We start from the raw sequence: 21750 nt of genomic DNA, 5'->3' as shown, positions 1-21750 counted from the left end.
TGGATGCGTATGTCCTCTATTTTCTTCTGGATGAGCAGAAGAAATAACTAGAACCTGACTCCTTGGAATTTACTGGTTCCCAAATTCTTTGTATGTGTCCAGATATAAGCCTGAGCTGGAAACGCAAGCTGCGGGGGTGGAGCACAGGGTTCACCTTGTTCTCTTGCAGCCTTGGGAACCCTGGCAGAGCTCTTCTGCCTGAGGAACTCAGATGGCTCACCAGGCCTCCCAGGCCACAGAGTCTAGAGAACATGTGCTTCCCAGCTTGGGTACGACGTGGAGAACCTGGTGTCTAGCCGGCTAGTTATCTTGTCACCTTGTCCTCGGTCATATTAATCTCACTTAGTCTGCCTGCTACATTTACTCTTTGGCCACAAATGTAATATATGACACTGGAGAAAGAAAATTAGAAAGAAGGAAAAAAATCTTAAATAACTCCTACTTAAAAAAAAAATACTTTAGGACATATCATTTTTCCCCAAAATGGACATTGCTTTTAAAGTGTTATGATAAAAGTAGCACATACTCACTTGAAAGGACTCAATATAAAATTATTTAAGGCAAAAGGTGAAAGTTCCCACTTCTCAAAGGTACCTGTTAATATTTTTATGCCATTCCAGACCTTTCTATGCATAAACATACACATTTTCTATATCAACCAATATATACTCTGAGACCTGCTTCTTCTCACTTAACAGCATACAGTTGTCATATTTCCATGGAAATATGCTTAAATAAATATCCCTTATCTTCCTTGACACCCCCATAGTACCCCTGAACTTGAAGCTAAGCTATTTTGGGTGCTTCAAGTCCTGTGTTCTCACAGTGATACTAAGGATCAAGGTTATCTGTGAGGGACATCCCACCCTATGTGCTGCCATCCTGGAGAGAGACTGATAATAGTGGCACAGCTCTCTTTATAAGTCTGTTGGCTGTCCAGGTGGGTCCTAGCCTGGCCTTCCTGTGTGGCTAGACCTGCAGTGTGAGCCCATGTCAGACCTAGGAGCACCTTGATTGGTAGTTCTGGTTTGATTTAAGATCTTCCTTTAATTCCAAAGGCTCAAGTGTTCCGTCAGAACTCCAGGGGACCCAGAAGCCCTCAGATTCCTGGAGATATGGGATGAGGTCAACAACATACCATGCAGAAGGCAAGAAGAGGGATTTGATTCCCTCTGACAGGGTTTGCGGGTGGCAAGAAGAAAAGAACAGGAATAGAAGCAGAAGCAGCTGGTGAGATAAGAGAAAGAAACCACACTAGTTAATTTCAGAAATTTTTTGACCACTTAATCTTTAGGATATGCAATGAGATTCAACAAAGCTTGGCCTGAGTGGCTTTCTCTTGAAATTTAATGCAAGGACTGAGCCTGGACTCATCATTGACATGCAGTAGAGACATGGCACCCACAGGGAGATGATACTCACAAACTGAACAACTGGAGACAGAGAAGAGCATGGGATTATAACCCCCTGGAAATTAACATAAACTGAGGAGGGCATCAGTTTTCCCAGTCGATTGAAAAGGCATTGGAACAAAATTTAACTAGTTATTCAAGGACATTTGGAGTACAGGAATAGAGAAATATACAGAGAAGTACAGATGCATAGAGAAAATAAATTGAGGCCGGGCGCGGTGGCTCAAGCCTGTAATCCCAGCACTTTGGGAGGCCGAGACGGGTGGATCACGAGGTCAGGAGATCGAGACCATCCTGGCCTACACGGTGAAACCCCGTCTCTATTAAAAAAAAAAAAATACAAAAAATACAAAAAACTAGCCGGGCGAGATGGCGGGCGCCTGTAGTCCCAGCTACTCGGGAGGCTGAGGCAGGAGAATGGCGTAAACCCGGGAGGCGGAGCTTGCAGTGAGCCGAGATCGCGCCACTGCACTTCAGCCTGGGTGACAGAGCGAGACTCCGTCTCAAAAAAAAAAAAAAAAAAAAAGAGAAAATAAATTGAATATATAAATGTATGAAAAACTATACCTGTATATTAACAGTGGTTATCTTTCATCATAGGGAACACAAGTAATTTTTGTTCTTTATAATTTTCTATATTTTATAAATGTTATATTACTTTGATACCTAGAAAGGCCAATTATATAAAAAGAAGAGGTGAGAAGAACATAAGAAAATCCAGGCAGAACAGATCAGATGATGCCAGGAACAGGGTCATACCCCAAGACCTACCATATACCTGGATCAAGAGGTTTGAAAAAGCAGCACTGCCCATTTCCCACAAAAAGGGAACACAATCAATTAGTCAATGTCCAAAAGGGAAAAATAATCCCTTGCTCAGAATAAATAAAAAACATTCCTGCTATAGAGCTTAGAAGAAATTTTTTTCATGAGTCCCCTTAATAAATAATGGCTTCAACAACATCCTTCACTGACACAATGGATTCCTCTCCCTGAAGACTCATGGCCTCACGCCGTAGAACAATTCAGTGAAAGCTCACTGAAGGACCAAAATGAAGGGGCCCAGCTACACGGCTCTCTGCAAGTCAGACCTAAGCCAGGTGTAGGTTTTCAGAATCTTAAGTATTATATAAACAAGTTTTCTCTCCTCTCTGAGTACCCACGAGCTGGAGGCTTTTAGCCCAGAACCACTGAAATAGCTCTTCTGAGTTGCTGGTTGAATTTGGAGCCCGAGTTTAAGAGCCAGCTGAGCCAGAAAGAGAATTAGTATTTCCTTTTGAATGATAAGGAGCCTAACAGATACATGAGCTGAGACAGAAGATGAATCTGTTTCTCTATTAAGGTGAGGCATGGCAAGGTCAAGAAGTAAACCCCCATTCCAGGTTACAATGAGGACTGACTCCATCCCACTCCACTTTCCTTTAAAATACCTACAAATATGTAGTCAAAGCTGGAAACATGTGAGCACACCTGGCAGCCAAGCTATTGTGTGAATCCAAGAGGAATTTCCTCTGATTACAAGACACAAGAAGCTGAAATAAGAATCATAATCAGTGGTTGATGCTGAATCATGTTTTGCTGCCTAAAAGATGCAAAGAAGCCTCAAAGAAGATAAAGTGGCTCATCCCTCCCAGGTGCCTGCTCCAGATGGTCTGTACTCACTCAGAAAATTGGTCAATCGTCCATTTCTATCTCCTGGGAGATGAAATGACATTAAGAAAAACTTCTATGGGCAGGAGAACAGCAGAGAGAATCTTGAAGAAATATATGCTGAGGATTTTAGCTTTTCATGCCACCCCCAGATCCATTTGCAGCACCCCAGAGACAGGAAGGGAGTGGTAAGAGCACCTTGTTGGTTGAATGCATACAAATAAAACAGATGCCTCTTGTGTAGCACTTCAAATAGTCTCAGCCTAACCTCTTATGTCATCCATGGCCCTGGGGACAATTTGCAAGCATGCTTCTTCAGATTGCATATAGGGGACGTCCATGGTGTCTTTCCTCAGACAGGCTCTGCAGCTCTTGTTTCCTGTGCCACAATTTCTGGTACTACTCTCTGAGATGCCCACAGGAACCCACTTAGCACTTGTGAGTGTGCTACCCAGAGATGCGGGGAAGTTAACAATGAAATCTTTGACTGATAGGAGCCTGGAGGCTGTGAACAAATGCTTCCTCCTTTCTTTCATCTGAAGGCAGTTCTTAAGTGTATTTCATGTGGCTTTTCAAATGGTCCCAGAACAACCAAACAGACCCTGTAAGAGTAGCCAACTCTACAATACATCTTGTAATACCTCTTTCTCACTCCTTCCCTGACTTACAACCCCTATTCTCATTGCTTCCTGGAATCATATTTCCAAATAAAATTTCGTTTAAGGTTTTGCTTTCAGGGGAACACTAGCTGGGAAACTGGGCTTCAGCTATGCACAATATCCTACCATCCAGCTGTTAATCTGAGATGGGATTCTGCCAACACCCACAGAGGGCTGCCAGATGTCCAAAGAGGCTTTTGATCTAGGGATAAAAAACGGACTTGATGTAAAATGACTCAGGGGAGAGGTTCTGCTCATGTCCTAAGCTCATCCTATGTGTCAAGATGTTAATTTCCTGCTCAGATTTGGGAACAGGAGTCCTGAGTCCTGCCATCTCATATTTTTGTTGAAAATACTTGGTAAGCCTGCCCAATAGACAGCAAGAAGGATGGTAAGGGGTCCTGTTTTACTAAAATCCCATTGACAGCCCTAGCATAGGGTGCAAAAGCAAGGGGGTGGTTGGCCAGTGGGGTGGAGGAGTAGCTGGATCTGGGATCCATGCATGCAGAGTAAGCAGCCTGCAGCAATGCTTACGCCCAGTCTATCCTTGGCAGAACATGGCTCCTGACAAACCATGTAGGCAGCTAGCTCCTAATGGAGAAAATTGTGCCAGGAAAAGAGATGGGGGCGTGCGTTCCAGCCAACACTAAATGCCGATACAAACTTCTCCCAGGGTTGATGAAGCTCTTTGTACTAGAGCTCCCTGTACCAGTTCTGCCTAAGCTCTCTGCCCTCACAGGCTGTCAAATTTCTGGCCTGCCAGAGAAAAATAACAGCACATCTTAACTATCCCTTCCCTTTTCTGGCCCCTCCACGATGCCCCTCTGGCAGCCCGACCCCAGCTCTGAGCAAGCTCACACTTTCGCTTGTAAGGGTGAACAAACAGGAAAACATCACCAGACACATGAAAAGATGCAGGAGTTCAAAAGCAGAGGTTCACTTTTAGGAATGAGAGAATGTGCCTGCCTATGAAATCAGGTCTCTGCCAAAAAAAAAGAAAGACATTTTACAACGAATCTCCACAGAGGCAGAAAAACACTAGATTTTCTAAATACAAGAAATTTTTTGTTGTATCCAACAAAACAAATTGCTGAGAAGTCTAATAGAAAACACAACCAAAATTAGGAGACAGAAAGGGGATATAATAGTGAATATAGAAATTGTACATAATTCTAAAAGGATATTATAAACAACCATGGCTAGTAAATTTTAAAATCTTGACCAACGGGGGTAGTTTTGAAAATGTATATTATCAAAATTGGCTCAAGAAATAGAAAACCCAAGTTGACCTGTTATCAGAGAAAAAAGTTTTGTCGTTGATTCATCTCTGAAAGATACAAGAGCAGGTAGTTTCATGGGTGAACTGGATCAAACTTTCAAATAAAAAAGTCATTATTATGCAGTCTGTACTATTCCAAAACAATGCAAATAAAAGAAAGCTTCTTAATTCATATTATGATTATAAAGAAATAGCACAGATACCAAATTTGACAGAGGACACACACCAAAAAAACCCTACAACCTCTAAACCAGCCACATAAATGTGAAGATTTTTACTACTTCTTTTTTTTTTTTTTTTTTGAGACGGAGTCTCGCTCTGTGGCCCAGGCTGGACCGCAGTGGCTGGATCTCAGCTCACTCCAAGCTCCGCCTCCCGGGTTTACGCCATTCTCCTGCCTCAGCCTCCCGAGTAGCTGGGACTACAGGCGCCCGCCACCTCGCCCGGCTAGTTTTTTGTATGTTTTAGTAGAGACGGGGTTTCACCGTGTTAGCCAGGATGGTCTCGATCTCCTGACCTCGTGATCTGCCTGTCTCGGCCTCCCAAAGTGCTGGGATTACAGGCTTGAGCCACCACGCCCAGTCTAGATTTTTACTACATTTTAGTGATTACATTAAAATCATTAATGACCCCCATAGCCTCTTAAAAAGTAATATACCGGCCGGGCACAGTGGCTCATGTCTGTAATCCCAGCACTTTGGGAGGCTGAGGTAGGCAGATTACCTGAGGTCAGGAGTTAGAAACCAGCCTGGTCAACATGGTAAAACCCTGTCTCCATTAAAAATCCAAAAACTATTAGCCGGCATGGTAGCACGTGCCTGTAATCCCAGCTACTCAGGAGACTAAGGCAGGAGAATCGCTTGAACCCAGGAAGCGGAGGTTACAGTGAGCTGAGATTGCACCATTGCACTTCAGCCTGGGCAACAAGAGCGAAACTCTATCTCAAAAAAAATAATAATAATAACAATAATAATATACCGTGTCCAAGTTGCCTATGTGCCAAGAATTCAAAAATACTTAAATATGAGGAAGTCTAGCAGTAAAAAGACATATAATCATCTTAATAAATACTTAAAAAACATTTGACAAAATTTAATATCAATTCCTGATGAAATATGATAGATTCAATAAACTATTAATTGCAGGATACTTTGTTAGCCTAAGAAGTTAAAATTATTAAGGATAGATATTACTAGAGTTCACCAGTATTCACTTCTCTACTCCTAGGCATAAAGGAAAATTACGCCTCTCACCCTCCTTGTAATTAGCTGGAGTCATGTGACAAGTCTTGACCAATAAGCATAAGCAGAACTGATAATGTATCAGTTTTATACCAAAGTATTTAATGACTGTTGAGACACTCTCTAGTATTTTCTTTCCTTGATTCATCTATTAAGGACGTCCTGCATTGTAGATGGTGCAGCCATAGGATGGGGGAGATTCCCTCAGCCTGGATCACTGAACCACCACATGGAGTATAGTTACTCTTGGGAGTTACTGGACTCCCAATTTTAATACAAAGAGAAATAAACCTTTGTGGTTCTTAGCCGCTAAGCTTTGGGAGTTGTTTATTACTACAAAATGCATGGTATCAACAGCAAGCATGTTAAATAACAGAGAAAATCTAAGTGTATTTCTGTTAAAGCCATGGATGTCTACATCCTTGCTATAATTTAGCATTTTTGGATGATGCCAATGCAGCTAGCACTATTAATCAATAACTAAGAGATCATTGTTACAGTTACCATTGCTGTGTAGCCAATTATCCCAAAACAGGTATATTTTATTTTTTCATAATTTTATGGGTCAGGAATTCTGAAAGGGTTCAGTTTCGCAGCTCTTGAGAAGGGTCTTTCATGTCGTTACAGATGTCAGGACTACAGACATCTTTAAGCCTTGACTGGACTGGATGTCCAGGACAACTCACATATATGGCTGCTGTTGACGCTGGCTGTTGGCTGGGAGATTCAGTGGAGCTGTCAATTAAAGTGCTTTCATGTGGCCTCTTCAGCATAGACAGCCCAGAGTAGTTAGACTAATTACACAGCCCATACCTTCACCCACAGTGAGTGTCCCAAGAGATCCTGATGAAAACTAAGTAACCTTTTCCCACCTAACCTCTGAAGTTACATCTCATCACTTCTGTTAGATTCTATAGGTTACAAAGGATTCACTGAGGTCAGCAGTGATTCAAGAGAAGAGGACACAGACTTGTTCTTTTTATAAAAGCAGTATTAAAGATTTGCACATGTTTTAAGACCACCACAATTACTTTTATAAATGAAGGCCCAAAGTTAATACCATCTTTGGCATATGTCTAGTAATGCTAAAAACTATTAAGACTGATAAGAAAATTCAATAAAGGCACAGGTTATAAAATAAGTATGCAAAATAAATAACTTCTCTATTCATATTTGTAGAACTAATGAATTCATTCATTAGTATAGTATCAATTATATATTAGAAAACATAACGAGAAAGAAAAATTACACTCACAATAGCAGCATAAAATATAGGAAGCCTAGGAATAAACTTAAGAAATGTGCAGGACCCACATAAAGAAAGCTATAGAACTCTATCTTGAGACCTAAAAAATGACAGGAATAAACTAAGAGATTCAGCAGACAGTCACAATCACTATAGTTAACTTGCCAATTCTACTACAAACTAAAAGAATAAGTTTACTGTAGCTTCAACAAAATCAATATGAGTCTTTTAGTAAGTAACTGGAAAACATCATTTTAAAGTTAATGTGAAAAACATAAACATACAAGAATAACCGAACAATTTTCAAGAGTGCTACAATAATTAAAGCCACATAGTACGGATGAAGCGATGCATTCTGATCAATTCTTAGAGATTCCTTATCACACCAGAAACTGGAAGATAAGTCTCATATTTGTCAATATATAGTTTGGATAAAGCTGGTTTGATATTTTCTAGTATCTCCTGATCAAAGCAAAAGAAAATGACAAGGAAAACTCCTCTCTTACAAATCACCAAAGTAAAGTTTTTTCAATTCAGTGCATTTTAGTATATCCAGTATATACATTGTCAATGTTTAAGACCTGAAGTGGCCGGGCACGGTGGCTCAAGCCTGTAATCCCAGCACTTTGGGAGGCCGAGACGGGCGGATCACGAGGTCAGGAGTTCGAGACCATCCTGGCGAACACGGTGAAACCCCGTCTCTACTAAAAAATACAAAAAACTAGCCGGGCGACATGGCGGGCGCCTGTAGTCCCAGCTACTCGGGAGGCTGAGGCAGGAGAATGGCGTAAACCCGGGAGGCAGAGCTTGCAGTGAGCTGAGATCCAGCCACTGCACTCCAGCCTGGGCGATAGAGCGAGACTCCGTCTCAAAAAAAAAAAAAAAAAAAAGACCTGAAGTGTTCATATTATTCATTTGCTTAATTTTTTAATTACACAAACGATATATACCTTCTTCTCATAAAATAATCAGAATATTACCAATAAAGTTGGGCTCCCACTGGTCACCATCCCCAATCCCAGCCACTTCCCCAAGAGAAAGAGAGAAATCTTTGGTCTGTTTTACTACTCCTGGTCTTCTCACCTCTCCAGGCAACCATGAGGGCTGACAGGCTCCAGGGCACTCCTCTAGGTATTAAAAACAAGGTCAACAAATAGCTTTACCTGGTTAAGAATATGCAACAGGAGTAAGTTACAGAAGTAAGCAGAGAAGAACCAATTTTAATACAATTTCCTATGTTGGTCCCTGAACTGGAATGATGAGTAAAGCTTCCCTCCGATGCCTGCTACATTCCAGCAGTCAGTTCCAGCAAGGTCTGTGCAAAATAAGAAGCCGGCTGAGAAATTTTCCTTGGAGGTGAATCCATCTGTCTCTTTGAGAGTGGCCTTGGAGAGCAATCAGCCATCACTAATGGCTCCAAGCAGGGCCTCAAGGGACACCCAGACAGCTTGGCATCCAGTTCCCCAGAGATAAGTAATGCTGCTCTGGGGTTGTGGAACAAGTGCAAGCTAAAAGATCCTCAGAGAGGTACCATATGTCCAAACAGACTGTGGGTGCCTTCAGAGGGGAAACGTGCTAAGACAGCTCATGTCCTGCTTGACAGAACCAGAAAGACAAAATGCCCTCGTCACAAAAACCAAAGACAATCGCATGGTATACACTCGAACAAAAAGGAAGATGTTGGCCAATTTTTCTTTACCTATATCACCAGAGAAATAACAGATCTGAAACTAGGAATATGACTAAACTACAGGTCTCTTGAAAAAAAAATTGTTAACTACTTTTTAATCCAATACATCATGGCTTACGCCTTTATAACCCCAAACAGACAAGAACAAAATGTTGTCTCTGAGGAGCATCCTCCAGGATGATGGCTGAACCTGAAGAAGTGAGCCTTGGTACCTTGGTTCTCTTGGAAAAGCCATTGGGGCATCATGTAAAAGTCATAGCTCCCTGAGACACAGGCAGCATAGCTCAGCTCAGCTGGTCTGCAGTTATGTATTTCCTTCCAGTTTTTTGAAGCAGGACAAGGAGATTTTAGGTTTTCAGGACTGGAGTGAGATGTACTGGAGAATCAACCAAAGAGAGAAAATTCCCAGAAACCGTGGTATAAGCCAATGGCTAGGGAAGGGCCCATGAGTGCAGGCCTGCCTTCAGGGAAAAAAGGGGGCAGAGGCCTCCATCCGGGGCCCAGCAAGAAATCAGGCCATTTGCGAAATAATGGCTTGAGACATTTTATGTGGGAAAAAAAATCCCCAGAGGCCGTAGCAGGGGGATTAAATGTGCATGATTTTGGGAATACTGTCATTATGGCTTCAACTCTGAAAGCTGATAAAACCCCTCTGCAGAAACATCCCTCTACACATCCTGCCAAAGTGCCCCAGAATGGCATCTTTCAGCCTTTAGAGAGACAGACCTAGAGCAGAGAATGGCAGCCCTGATTCTTCCTGATGCCCCAATGGCTTTTCCAAGAGAACTCTAGGCCTCTACTCTGCAGGGGAAGAAGCCTCCCTTCTTTTCTGATTTTAGAATTCTCAGCCAGCTCACATTGCTTTACATGTCTGATAAAGGTGCTTGACCTCCTAGCTGACTCTATTCCAAAGTCACAGTACACCCCTCTTTGCAGGCCTTCCGCTTAATGCTGCCCATAAAGGAAAGGGAGTTAGGGGCCTATTCCACAAGCAGTCTTCCTAAGGCCTGCCCAAGTGGAAAGTGAGTAACTCAGGAAGAAGAATCCTGGGGGCTGTATAGTGCACTCTACCTGCGGATACCTGTAGGGGTATCAACATTATCTGACCCTTCACCTGCGCTGGGCCAGGGCACCTCCCTGATGGGACCTCTGTTAGCCAACCCCCTGGGCTGAGGCTTTCTGCTGGCATGGTGTGTTCATCACAAAAGGGAAAATTAACATACATCAGAAACATGTCACGCTAGGATTTTTTTTTTTTTTTTTTTTTGAGACGGAGTCTCGCTCTGTCACCCAGGCTGGAGTGCAGTGGCCGGGTCTCAGCTCACTGCAAGCTCCGCCTCCCGGGTTCACGCCATTCTCCTGCCTCAGCCTCCCGAGTAGCTGGGACTACAGGCGCCCGCCACCTCGCCCGGCTAGTTTTTTGTATTTTTTAGTAGAGACGGGGTTTCACCATGTTAGCCAGGATGGTCTCAATCTCCTGACCTTGTGATCCGCCCGTCTCGGCCTCCCAAAGTGCTGGGATTACAGGCTTGAGCCACCGCGCCCAGCCTCACGCTAGGATTTTTTAAAATGCAGGTTTTTTGCATCAGGCCTGGAGAAAATGTCAGTGGCAACACCTTCCCAACAACATGAGCGTGCAGTCCCAGGTGGGGAAGCACAGCCCTGGGAGGCTTAACCATGAACCCAGAAGCATCCCAGGGTGAGATTTTTCAAAGAACTAGAAGGTTCATCCAACGAAACCCAAGAGAGTGGCTGCAGAGACAGGTGGGTGGCAGGAACAGTGGCCTGGAGATGTCCCAGATGTTGGTAGGGTTTCCCACTCCGGCTGTCCCAGCCAATCGACTTTTTATGAGGTTGTTACAAAGACAAAGCAAAATTAATGAAAAACATAAAAGAATAAGAAGTGATAAAGATTTTACATTGAGACTAAAGTAAAAAGTAATAAACAGCAATAAAATGAAAGACTCCAGTAAGACGATTAAAGTATCAACACATTTAAAAAAAATGAGGCTTCTTAAAATCATATTTATATTATTATTTAACAAACACTTACATACACTGGCAGAGCTAGTGGTGTTCACCAACTAATCCATAACCTTCTCTGCATTGCCTGGGCTCCTTCTAATAATACTGGGCTCATATGACTAATTCTTGCCAACAGACTCTGAGGGGAGATGACACACAACACTCTCAGGGTTTTAAGAAACTCTGAAAATCACAGTAAGATGCTTTACAAGATGAAGGACATATGGATCACCGAGTTCCACATGAGGCCCCTGGAAGGTTACATGACCCCCATCAGACACAGGCTGGGGGAAGAATAAACCTTTATAGATGAAGCCACTGAGATGTGAGGGTTTACTTGTCACTACCACATATCTTGACTAATACAAATGTTTATAATTCACTAATTTAATCCTTCTTACAACACTATGATATAGGTTCCATTATTATCCCCATTTGAAATCTGGGGGAACTGAAGCATGAAAAAGCTAAGGAACTTAATTTAGATGACACAGTTGTTAAGTAGCAAACCTAGAATCCAAATCCAGGCAGTCTGTGTTCTTAACCATGATCACATGCCGGTTCTCACAAATAAAGCATCTTAAAGTAAAATGCACTAACAGTGTATTTTACAGTCCCACTAACAGTGTAAAAGTGTTCCTATTTCTCCACATGCTCTCCAGCACCTGTTGTTTCCTGACTTTAATGATCGCCATTCTAACTGGTGTGAGATGGTATCTCATCATGGTTTTGATTTGCATTTCTCTGACGGCCAGTGATGATGAGCATTTTTTCATGTATCTGTTGGCTGCATAAATGTTTTCTTTTGAGAAGTGTCTGTTCATATCCTTCGCCCACCTTTTGATGGGGCTGATTTTTTTCTTGTAAATTTAAGTTCTTTCAAAGGCATGTACCTTCTTCTACAGAAAATTAGGGGATGTTGAAACAGGGCAGAGTTAGAGAGTGTATTAGTCTCTTTTCACGCTGCTGATAAAGACATACCTAAGACTGGGCAACTTACAAAAGAAAGAGGTTTAATTGGACTTACAGTTCCACGTGGCTGAGGAAACCTCACAATCATGGCTGAAGGCAAGGAGAAACAAGTCATGTCTTACCTAGAGACTACAAGGTGAGAAAACTTGTGCAGGGTAACTCCTATTTTTAAAACCATCAGATCTTGTGAGACTTATTTACGGTCACAAGAACAGCACAGGAAAGACTTGCCCCTATGATTCACTTACCTCCCACCAGGTCCCTCCCACAATACCTGAGAATTCAGGATGAGATTTGGGTGGGGACACAGTCAAACCCTATCAGACAGTGAGGAGTCAGGCAGCTGTGGAGAGGCAAGGCAAGTTTTTTTTTTTTTTTTTTTTTTTTACTTTTTTGTATTATACTTTAAGTTCTAGGGTACACAATGTGCAGATCTGTTACATATGTATACATGTGCCACGCTGGTGTGCTGCACCCATTAACTCGTCATTTACATTAGGTATTTCTCCTAATGTTATTCCTCCCCCCTGCCCCTACCTCATGACAGGCCCCGGTGTGTGATGTTCCCCACCCTGTGTCCAAGTGATCTCATTGTTCACTTCCCACCTATGAATGAAAACATGCGGTGTTTGGTTTTCCGTCCTTGCAACAGTTTGCTCAGAATGATGGCTTCCAGCTTCATTTTCTCTACAAAGGACATGGACTCATTCTTTTTTATGACTGCATAGTATTCCATGGTGTATATGTGCCACATTTTCTTAATCCAGTCTGTCACTGATGGACATTTGGATTGGTTCCAAGTCTTTGCTATTGTGAATAGTGCTGCAATAAACATATGTGTGCATGTGTCTTTACAGCAGCATGATTTATAATCCTTTGGGTGTATACCCAGTAATGGGATGGCTGGGTCAAATGGTATTTCTAGTTCTAGATCCTTGAGGAATCGCCACACTGTCTTCCACAATGGTTGAACTTGTTTACAGTCCCACTAACAGTGTAAAAGTGTTCCTATTTCTCCACATGCTCTCCAGCACCTGTTGTTTCCTGACTTTAATGATCGCCATTCTAACTGGTGTGAGATGGTATCTCATCATGGTTTTGATTTGCATTTCTCTGATGGCCAGTGATGATGAGCATTGTTTCATGTATCTGTTGGCTGCATAAATGTTTTCTTTTGAGAAGTGTCTGTTCATATCCTTCGCCCACCTTTTGATGGGGCTGATTTTTTTCTTGTAAATTTAAGTTCTTTGTAGATTCTGGATATTAGCCTTTTGTCAGATGGGTAGATTGCAAAACTGTTCTCCCATTCTGTAGGTTGCTTGTTTACTCTGATGGTAGTTTCTTTTGCCGTGCAGAAGCTCTTTAGTTTAATTAGATCCCATTTGTCTATTTTGACTTTTGTTGCCATTGCTTTTGGTGTTTTACTCATGAAGTCCTTGCCCATGCCTATGTCCTGAAGGGTATTGCCTCGGTATTCTTCTAGGGTTTTTATAGTTTTAGGTCTAACATTTAAGTCTTTAATCCATCTTGAATTAATTTTTGTATAAGGTGTAAGGAAGGGATCCAGTTTCAGCTTTCTACATATGGCTAGCCAGTTTTCCCAGCACCATTTATTAAATAGGGAATCCTTTCCCCATTTCTTGTTTTTTCAGGTTTGTCAAAGATCAGATGGTTGTAGATGTGTGGTATTATTTCTGAGGACTCTGTTCTGTTCCATTGGTCTATATCTCTGTTAAGTATTAATCCCATCTGCCACAATAGGACAAAATACTAATCCTGTGTGATCAAATAAAGGCGGCTTGGATGTGTGAAGGTCAAGTCTGAGCTCCAGCCTTTCCAATTTGGCCTCCTCTTTTTGATACCCAGCCTGATGTTGTAGAAAGACCCTCATGCCCAGGAATCAGGAAACCTGAATTCTAGCTCTGGGTCTACTAGTAACAAGTTGCATGACTTAGACAATTGTCTCAGGTCTCTTTGGGCCCTTTAGATGAAGGTACTCCATCTAAAATTTGGCAGTAACTTCCATCTCATCAGGTTGTAGAAAGTGCCAAGCCAAACAAGACCGTAAAGATGTCTTGGGAAGCTGCAAAGTGCTCTGCAAGTGTAAATTATTATTTTTATTTGACTATTAGAATTAAGGAGACAAGAAGGGCCCTGGGAAATTGCAACTCCCCCCTGCTCCATTTTATAGATGGGAAAACTGACTCACTGATTTTCCCAAGAATAAAAAGGATTACTTGAGTTATGGATATTACTTTATACAATAATAATGATAAAAACAAAACATGAGTCAGAACCAGGGAGTAGGACTCCAGCCTCGAGCTTCTCGGGAATCACTTTTCTCACAGTTATAATTTGAAAATGCTCAATTACTTCCTTTGTGTACCCCAGACTGCAGCTGCCCAGCCAAGGCAATAGAGAGAAGAGGCAGTAAAGTGATCAAGAGACTTTGAACCAGACACACCTAAGTTCAGATCTGACCCTGTGGCCACCACTGGGTCTCCTTTTTCTCATCTTCTCCTTATTGCTTCCGAAACTATTATATCCAATCATAAAAAACACTGCCTTTTTTACGGGTCACAAATGGCAGATATTACAATTTTGTATGATTCAATATAATCAAATATAGTACTGCATGGCAGGTATCTCCATTTCTCTCCATCGTTGAGCCACCTTCATGCATCTCATCCATCTTTTCCCTTGGAGGGAACATTTCCTATGAGGTCCTTCAGTCGTCATGCAAAGAGGCCTCTACTGGCAGCCCTCCAGACATGCTTAGACATACCAATATGGTCAAGCCACAGGCCCCCTAGCTGAGCACTTTCTATCTTCCCTTTATGTTATTTCATCCACATACAGCCCTGTGAGGAAGGCAGAGCAGGGGCAGTTGTGTAGTTAAAAGGGATGGCAAGACAGGAGACCAGGACTCTGCCACTGTCTTGCTGTGTGGCCTGGGGCAACATCATCTCCCTCTCTGACCCTCAGAGTCCTCACCCAGAAATAAGGCTATTGAATGAGATCAGCAGCTCCCACTTCTCACTCTGCAGCAAAATCACTGGAAAGCTTTTGGCAAATTCAGATACCTAGGCCCCCTCTAGAGATGCATTTTTACTAGGTCTGGGGATCTTTTAACCTCTCCCTGGGTGATTCTAGTGTGTAGCCCCCTTGAAAACCACTTGGCTGGATGATCCAAAGGCCCCCTGATTCTAAACTGTACTGAAGAGTATGTGAATCCTTGTGAGCTTTTGGAGCTGAGAAAAACAAAAAGGCAGGAGCTCCCAGAAATGGGTCTGAGGCCTCATTAGGCCTTGTTTGGGAGCAGGTCTGCAGAGCCCCAGTTTCCAGCCTCCTGCCGTTAGAAGGATGCCTGGGCTCTATCAGGGCCCAGCTGGAAAGGCCATTTCATTTGGAGAAAGATTTCTTCTAGGTGCCTCTCAGAAGCCTCCTTCACTGATCCAGGAAACTAAGGCTTTTCATTTTAATTAGCAAATTCTTGTCGCTGCCTTTGGAAATGAGCCTCTGTTCTCATTTTCCTTACAGACTCTCCTCAGCTGAGATGGTGAAGGAGGGGCTGGAAAGGTGACAAGGGAGCTGTTATCTGGAATAATTTGTGGGCTGGTGGGGGGCTTGGAAAATATGAGAGTGGTTGAGATTACAAGGAACCAAATCATACACTTAAGGAAATGGCTTCATGGCTTTGGGACATGGTGACTCCAGTTAGTGCCTCTTTGCAGAATTGCATGCACTGGTGTGATGAGGAAGACGAGGTGTTATTAAGCCCACCTGGGTTCCAGGGGCCCAGTGGATAGATGTGTCACATCTTGAACTACGAGAACCTTTTTAGGAGGAAAAAGCACACTTTTGACAAAATACCTGTAGATGTAGAGAAATGGAAGATGGTATTTGTCTAATGCATAATGTATAAGCCTGTGAACTCTCAGAGCTGGGAAGAGTACTCTCATTGGTCATCTCATTAGTACCTGGTGCACTGGAGAGAAACAGCCTTCCTAGAGTGTCTTAGGCCACAGGAAGCCCTTGTCTCAGGTATTCAGCAGGAGGCAGAGGCTGTTCATGTGACTCCATTTCCAAAGTTATATCTTGTTTTGACACGCAATGTAAATAGCACACTTTCAGGAATCATCCTTAGCATCTCTTTTATGACTTTCCCTAATTGTTTGATTTTTTCCAAAATAGAAAGAAATCTTTATCTTAATGAGGGCTATAAAAAAGTGAGGACAGGCTGGGCATGATGGCTCATGCGTATAATCCCAGCACATGGGAAAGCCAAGGTGGGAGGATCACTTGGGCCCAGGAGTTTGAGATCAGCCTGGGCAACATAGCAAAACCCAATCTCTACATAAAATACAAAAATTTTCCAGGTGTGAGGTGCGCATCTGTAGTCCTAGCTACTCAGCAGGCTAGGGTGGGAGGATCCCTTGAACCCAGGAGTTCAAGGCTGCAGTGAGCTATAATTGCACCCCTACATTCCAGCCTGGGTGACAGAGCAAGACCCTGCTTCTAAAAACAAAGAAAAAAAAAGGTAAGAACAATTGGAAACATCCTTAAACAATTAGCCAGACTGGTGAAAGGACCACAAGGAAAGATTATTTGCAAATGTCTTAGAGTTCATCTAATCAAACCTGTGAGAGGGAAAAGAAGATGGGGAAGATATAGGCCAGGGTTGAAAGTATGGCTCACAAACCCAACAGGATGTAGTCTCCCTTCTCACAATCCCTTCCCTGCTGTACAATTCAAACTGTGATCCAGCCACACTGGGCTATTTGTACACCATCCCCCCTGCCCCCACCAATAACATGTATCACCCTGTCTCTAGACTTCACACCCACCAGGCTCCTCTATCAGAATATTTGCTAGTTCCAGATCCTTCCCACTCCCCTCCTTCTTTCTTTAGGTAGACAGGCACTTGGCTAAGTTGGACAGTGTTTCAAGACTCAGACCACTCCTCCAGTAATTACTGAATACCCATATATGGTAAACAAAACCTTCAAGGATGGGCCTGTCTTCATGGTGTGAGGGAGGCAGATATACAATAAAATGACTGCACAATTGCATGTATAATCATTCCACAAATAAGTGCTTGGAAGGCAAGCTCTATGGGGCTAGAAGAGTGTACGAGGAGAATTTGGCCTGGTGGGACATGTCTAGGAAAGCTTCCCAGAGGAAGGGATGATTGAGCTGGGATCTCAGTAACCGAAGGAAGTCAAGAATGGATGGGGAGGGTCCATTTGGAAGTCCAAAGAGACATCCTCCAAGAAGTCTTCTGCTCTTTCCTGTGTTAGGCATTACTTCAGGTGACCATATTTCTTAGTTTGCCTAAGACAGCCCCAGATTATCCTTATTGTTCAGGGTTTAGCATTTGTCCCAAAGATGTACCAATTTGGATGATAAATTGTATGATCATTCTATGAGTGATGCTCTTATCACACTTCATCGTTTTATTCATACACCTGTCTGCCTGCCACACAAAGGCATGTGTGTACACACACACACACACACACACATATCCCACATGCACTCATGTCCACACAGGGATGCAGAGCATTCTTGCAACATCACATTCCATTCTTATTCATCCTTTGCTGCCCTGCACATAACACAGTACTGGCATATGCATAAAGAAGGTGTTTGGTGAATGGTTTTTGAATAAATGAATAAAGGGTGCAGGGATACAGCCTCCAAAGATGCTTAAACCTCCCAAGCCCTCCATCTCACCTCACTTATCTACTTTTCATACCTCCACAATGCTCCAAAGCATATTTGGTGAATATTTTGAGTTTGTCCAAGGGCCAAAAGATCCAAAATACAAATTTTTTCCACAGCCTGACTTGGCCCTATAAGTTGACAAAAGTGGCATCTCATTAGAGGTTATTTGAATAGAAATTATAGGCTTGTTCTCTGAGTGTGGATTTGAGAGCACTTCATAAGACAATTACTGCTGAATAACTGAAAAGAAACACCCTTATTGGCTTCTAAAAGCCCATCTCAGGTCAAACTAACCTAAATTCCTCTCAATACAATTAGAACTTCAATAAGAATGAGAAAAACAACAAGATTCCAAGAACACCAGGACCTCAGAGGAACGATAAATAGCACTATTGGAGGACTAAGAGGGGACAGCAGAGGGTGGAACATTCTGGAAGGCAGCATGACACACGTGATGCATAAACCCACCCACGCTTTGATCAGGAGTGATCAGCTAGCCTCCCTACAAGAGAACAAAGGAGTCGACCCCCATCAGCTGGCCTCCCCAGAAATTACACTCCCACTTTTCTGCCCTTTCTGGTTCCACTGAGGATCAAGAACAGGCACCTGTTCCAGTCCAGTTGGAGCTTCCAGGCCTGCACAAATGCAGTTCCTCCAGTTCTGAACCTTCTTTTTCTCCTTTCTGCACCTCTTCCTATTCCTATTCCTCTAGCATGCCTTTCTATTCCTCTCATTCCCCCCATGGCCCTCCCTTTGTCTAAGTCCTGGCACCATCTCCCCAGGGAAGACAAGAGGAAATAAGAGTGTGTCAGTGTGGACTGCACGGGACCTCTTCAGGGGGTGCCACTCGCCCTATAGTTTACAGAAATGGTACCCTGCCCCTATCTCCCCAACCCCATCCCTTGCCCCCAGAGCTCAAGCATTCAAATCTCTTTTGTTTGCTCTTAAAAAAAAAACAAATACTGCAGGCCTGGCTGCTCTTGTAGCTCTGCCCCCTCTCTCCGTTCTTGCCTCCTCCCCTAGACTCTGAGAATCTTGAAAGCTAGACCGGAATTGAGTCTCCCTAATATCCATGTTAGTCAGCAAAAGATTAAGTCATCAAAAGAATGCATGAGTTTGAAACAAGAATGGAAAGAGGTGATAAACCAGGTTCTTGATCCAACCTGAAGGAGAAAGTATCACAAAAATTGGGGGGAAATTTTCCAACAATTTAAGAAATTCCTTTTGATTTGCTTCACGAAAAAATAAAAGGTGGCCAGAAGATGGTGATGCTGGAGGCTCACCTGTACTGTCACGTTAAGTACACCTGCTCATTGGAATACTCAGGAAAAGCAATGTACCTTGTGTTGGGGAGAACTTCTTTAAAACTATTCCCTCTCTATAGTGTATATCTCTAAGTGGCCTCAGTAGGGGGTCAGAGGAGGAGGGTCATGGTGAGACAGACTCACCTTTCATCCAGGTGACAGCTATCAGTCAGTCTACGCCCCTTGCTGCCCAGAGTCCACAAGGAGGATGTTATGGTCACTGCCTTAGAGGGCACCTATTCTGCATATCAGGTGAGTGATCCCTGACACTGGTAGAGAGCTGAGTAGACCTTCTATGAACGGGCTGGAATCCCAAAGGGAAAGAAGGAATGTGGGTGGAATTGGGGAGCTGGAATGGAAGGTAGGGAAGGGGTGATGGAATAGGGCAGCCTTCTCCTAACTCTGTTGCTGCCTTAGACCCTACAAAGGGCCCTCTCACACCTCTACCCAAGCATACCTCTACCACAGACACCAACAGAGAAATGGAGGATTCCAGAGAGCACATTTCAAAGACAGTTAACCAGAGTAATCCCTGGGGGCCCCTCCAGCTCTGACATTCTGTGAGTTTAACATGGAAAAACACTCAGCTAAAATCACAGGCACAGTCAGGCAGTGGCTTAGCAATTCCTTTTTATGAAATTACTGTCTCTCTAAAGTGCAAAATATCTACTTAGAAGCTTGGATTCATTCTTAAGATGAGCTGATGTTTAGACTCTCACTCAAAACAATATAACCAGTTCCTTAAGAACAGTCTACCTCCCTCCACCCTCACCCCAGTGAGTGGAGAACACTGTAATGAGAGTGTGAGAAGATACTCTGGACTCCTCCTAAACCTTATCCCCACCTTGTTCAAGATAGTAGAGCCTTGTTGCCTGCCAATGGACCATCAGGACTAAGATTAATGTTGGGCCATAAGAAACATCACCCAAGTTGTCCCCTATTCAAGGCCTCTCTGTGGCAATTCCAGCCAATATAATTATTCTCAGGAATGGCCCTGGATGGTCTAGTGACCTTCACTATATTTGTTGACCAGAGACTGACCCCTGACCTCAGACCCCAGACTGACAACAGACTCAGCCCAGATTCCTGCCCCAAAATGACCCCCACATCTGATGAAAGATAGACCCCTCTTCCTCTTCAGAGCCTTCATACATCACCATATGAATCACAGTGAAGTAACACAATAATGTCTGATTTAGCTCTATTTCCCAAATGCCAGAACAGGAACTGGCTCCAAATAGGTGCTAAACAAATGCTAACCGAATATGCAAAAGAAAAAATTAAGTGAATGAATAAGTAAATGGGTTCAAGTTGCAAATGGCTAAGTCTGGTCTTCTACTAATAGGTGGATTTTTCAGAGACATGGGACCCAGGAGGTGGGTCTGTTTGCAAGGTGTCCATCTCTCATGTCCACTCCAGCAGCTCCAAGCTCTCCTCCATGCATCTTGTTAATATTCCTGTCACTGGGCTTAACTGTACAGTGGCCAGCACCTCCTGAGCTAAATAACAGGCAATTTAAAACTAATGAGGTGAGAAATGCCCTCGTTGTCTGAGTCCACTGAGGCCCACAGCTGAGTTTGTCACGCCTCTGGCGTATTCCAGAGAGGGTCCCCAGAGGTTCCCAAATATACGGTGGTATTATAGCAAGATGGGGAAACAGAAGGCATCCTGGGCTGGGAAGGCACCCTTCCCTAGGCTGGGAAGAAGACCAGAGTACGTCTCCAACTGTGTTCTCATTGTCTCATCAGTAAAAGGAGATGACCTGTACATTGCATTTCTAGTTTCATTTCATAATCATCCATGATATTTACAAAAATACAGATTCACGGATCCCACCCTAGAGCCACTGAATCCGAACCTCTGGATACGGGACCCAGAAACTGGATTTCAACATGCACTCAACAAACAATTACAGTCAATATAATTATTCTCAGGTCAGAAGCTCTAATTCAGTGTTTAGCAAACTACTGTTGGAGAGCCACACCCAGTGTGCCACTTATTTTTATAAATAATAATGTACTAGAACACAGCCATATCTATTAATTTACAAATTGTCTATGGCAGAGTTGATACATTGCAACAGAGACTCTATGACATGAAAAGTCTAAAATACTTACTATCTGGCTTTTTACGGGAAAAGCGAGCCAACTGCTGCTCTAATTTATGAGTTCTGCAAGTAGCTAGCATGAAAGCCACCGACATGGGCCTCATCTTTTCAGTAGGGAAGAGCACTTTATTCCTGACTACTATGTAAGAGGAAAGCAAGAGAGCCCCAGCCTGCAGGAGCCCTGGACTCACCCTAATCAGAGATTGCCTTGGAAATATCAATGGGACTGCCAGGTGGGGATGGCGGGCATCTGCAAGGTTAGCACCTGAGACTGAGGTGAGGTTGGAGCCCAACTGAGAACCAAGCTCCTGTTCTCAACACTACTCCTGGTGAGGTGGATGCCAAGGGCATACACGGAATGAGTTCTGCTTCTTGTTTTTTTTTTTTTTTTTTTTTTTTTTTTTTTTTTTTTATATTTTAAGTTCTAGGGTACATGTGCAT

At 43.1% G+C, this 21750-nt stretch overlaps 1 protein-coding gene across 1 annotated transcript in view; it reads left to right on the top strand.

Moving 5' to 3' along the window:
• Positions 1-7305, top strand: part of LOC117068784 (receptor-type tyrosine-protein phosphatase T) — a 123413-nt gene extending 116108 nt beyond the window's left edge. Inside the window, exon 19 of the mRNA XM_033186438.1 lies at positions 6869-7305. The gene's annotated coding sequence lies outside the window, so the exon portion shown is untranslated. The remainder of the gene's footprint in view (positions 1-6868) is intronic.
• The last annotated feature ends 14445 nt before the right edge of the window (positions 7306-21750 follow it).

This window comes from Trachypithecus francoisi, unplaced genomic scaffold (genome assembly GCF_009764315.1).
Source record: "Trachypithecus francoisi isolate TF-2019V2 unplaced genomic scaffold, Tfra_2.0 Lachesis_group21, whole genome shotgun sequence".
In the NCBI taxonomy this organism is placed as follows: Eukaryota; Metazoa; Chordata; class Mammalia; order Primates; family Cercopithecidae; genus Trachypithecus; species Trachypithecus francoisi.
The sequence above is the reverse complement of the archived record's forward strand: the minus strand, read 5'-3'. Positions and strand labels throughout refer to the sequence as shown.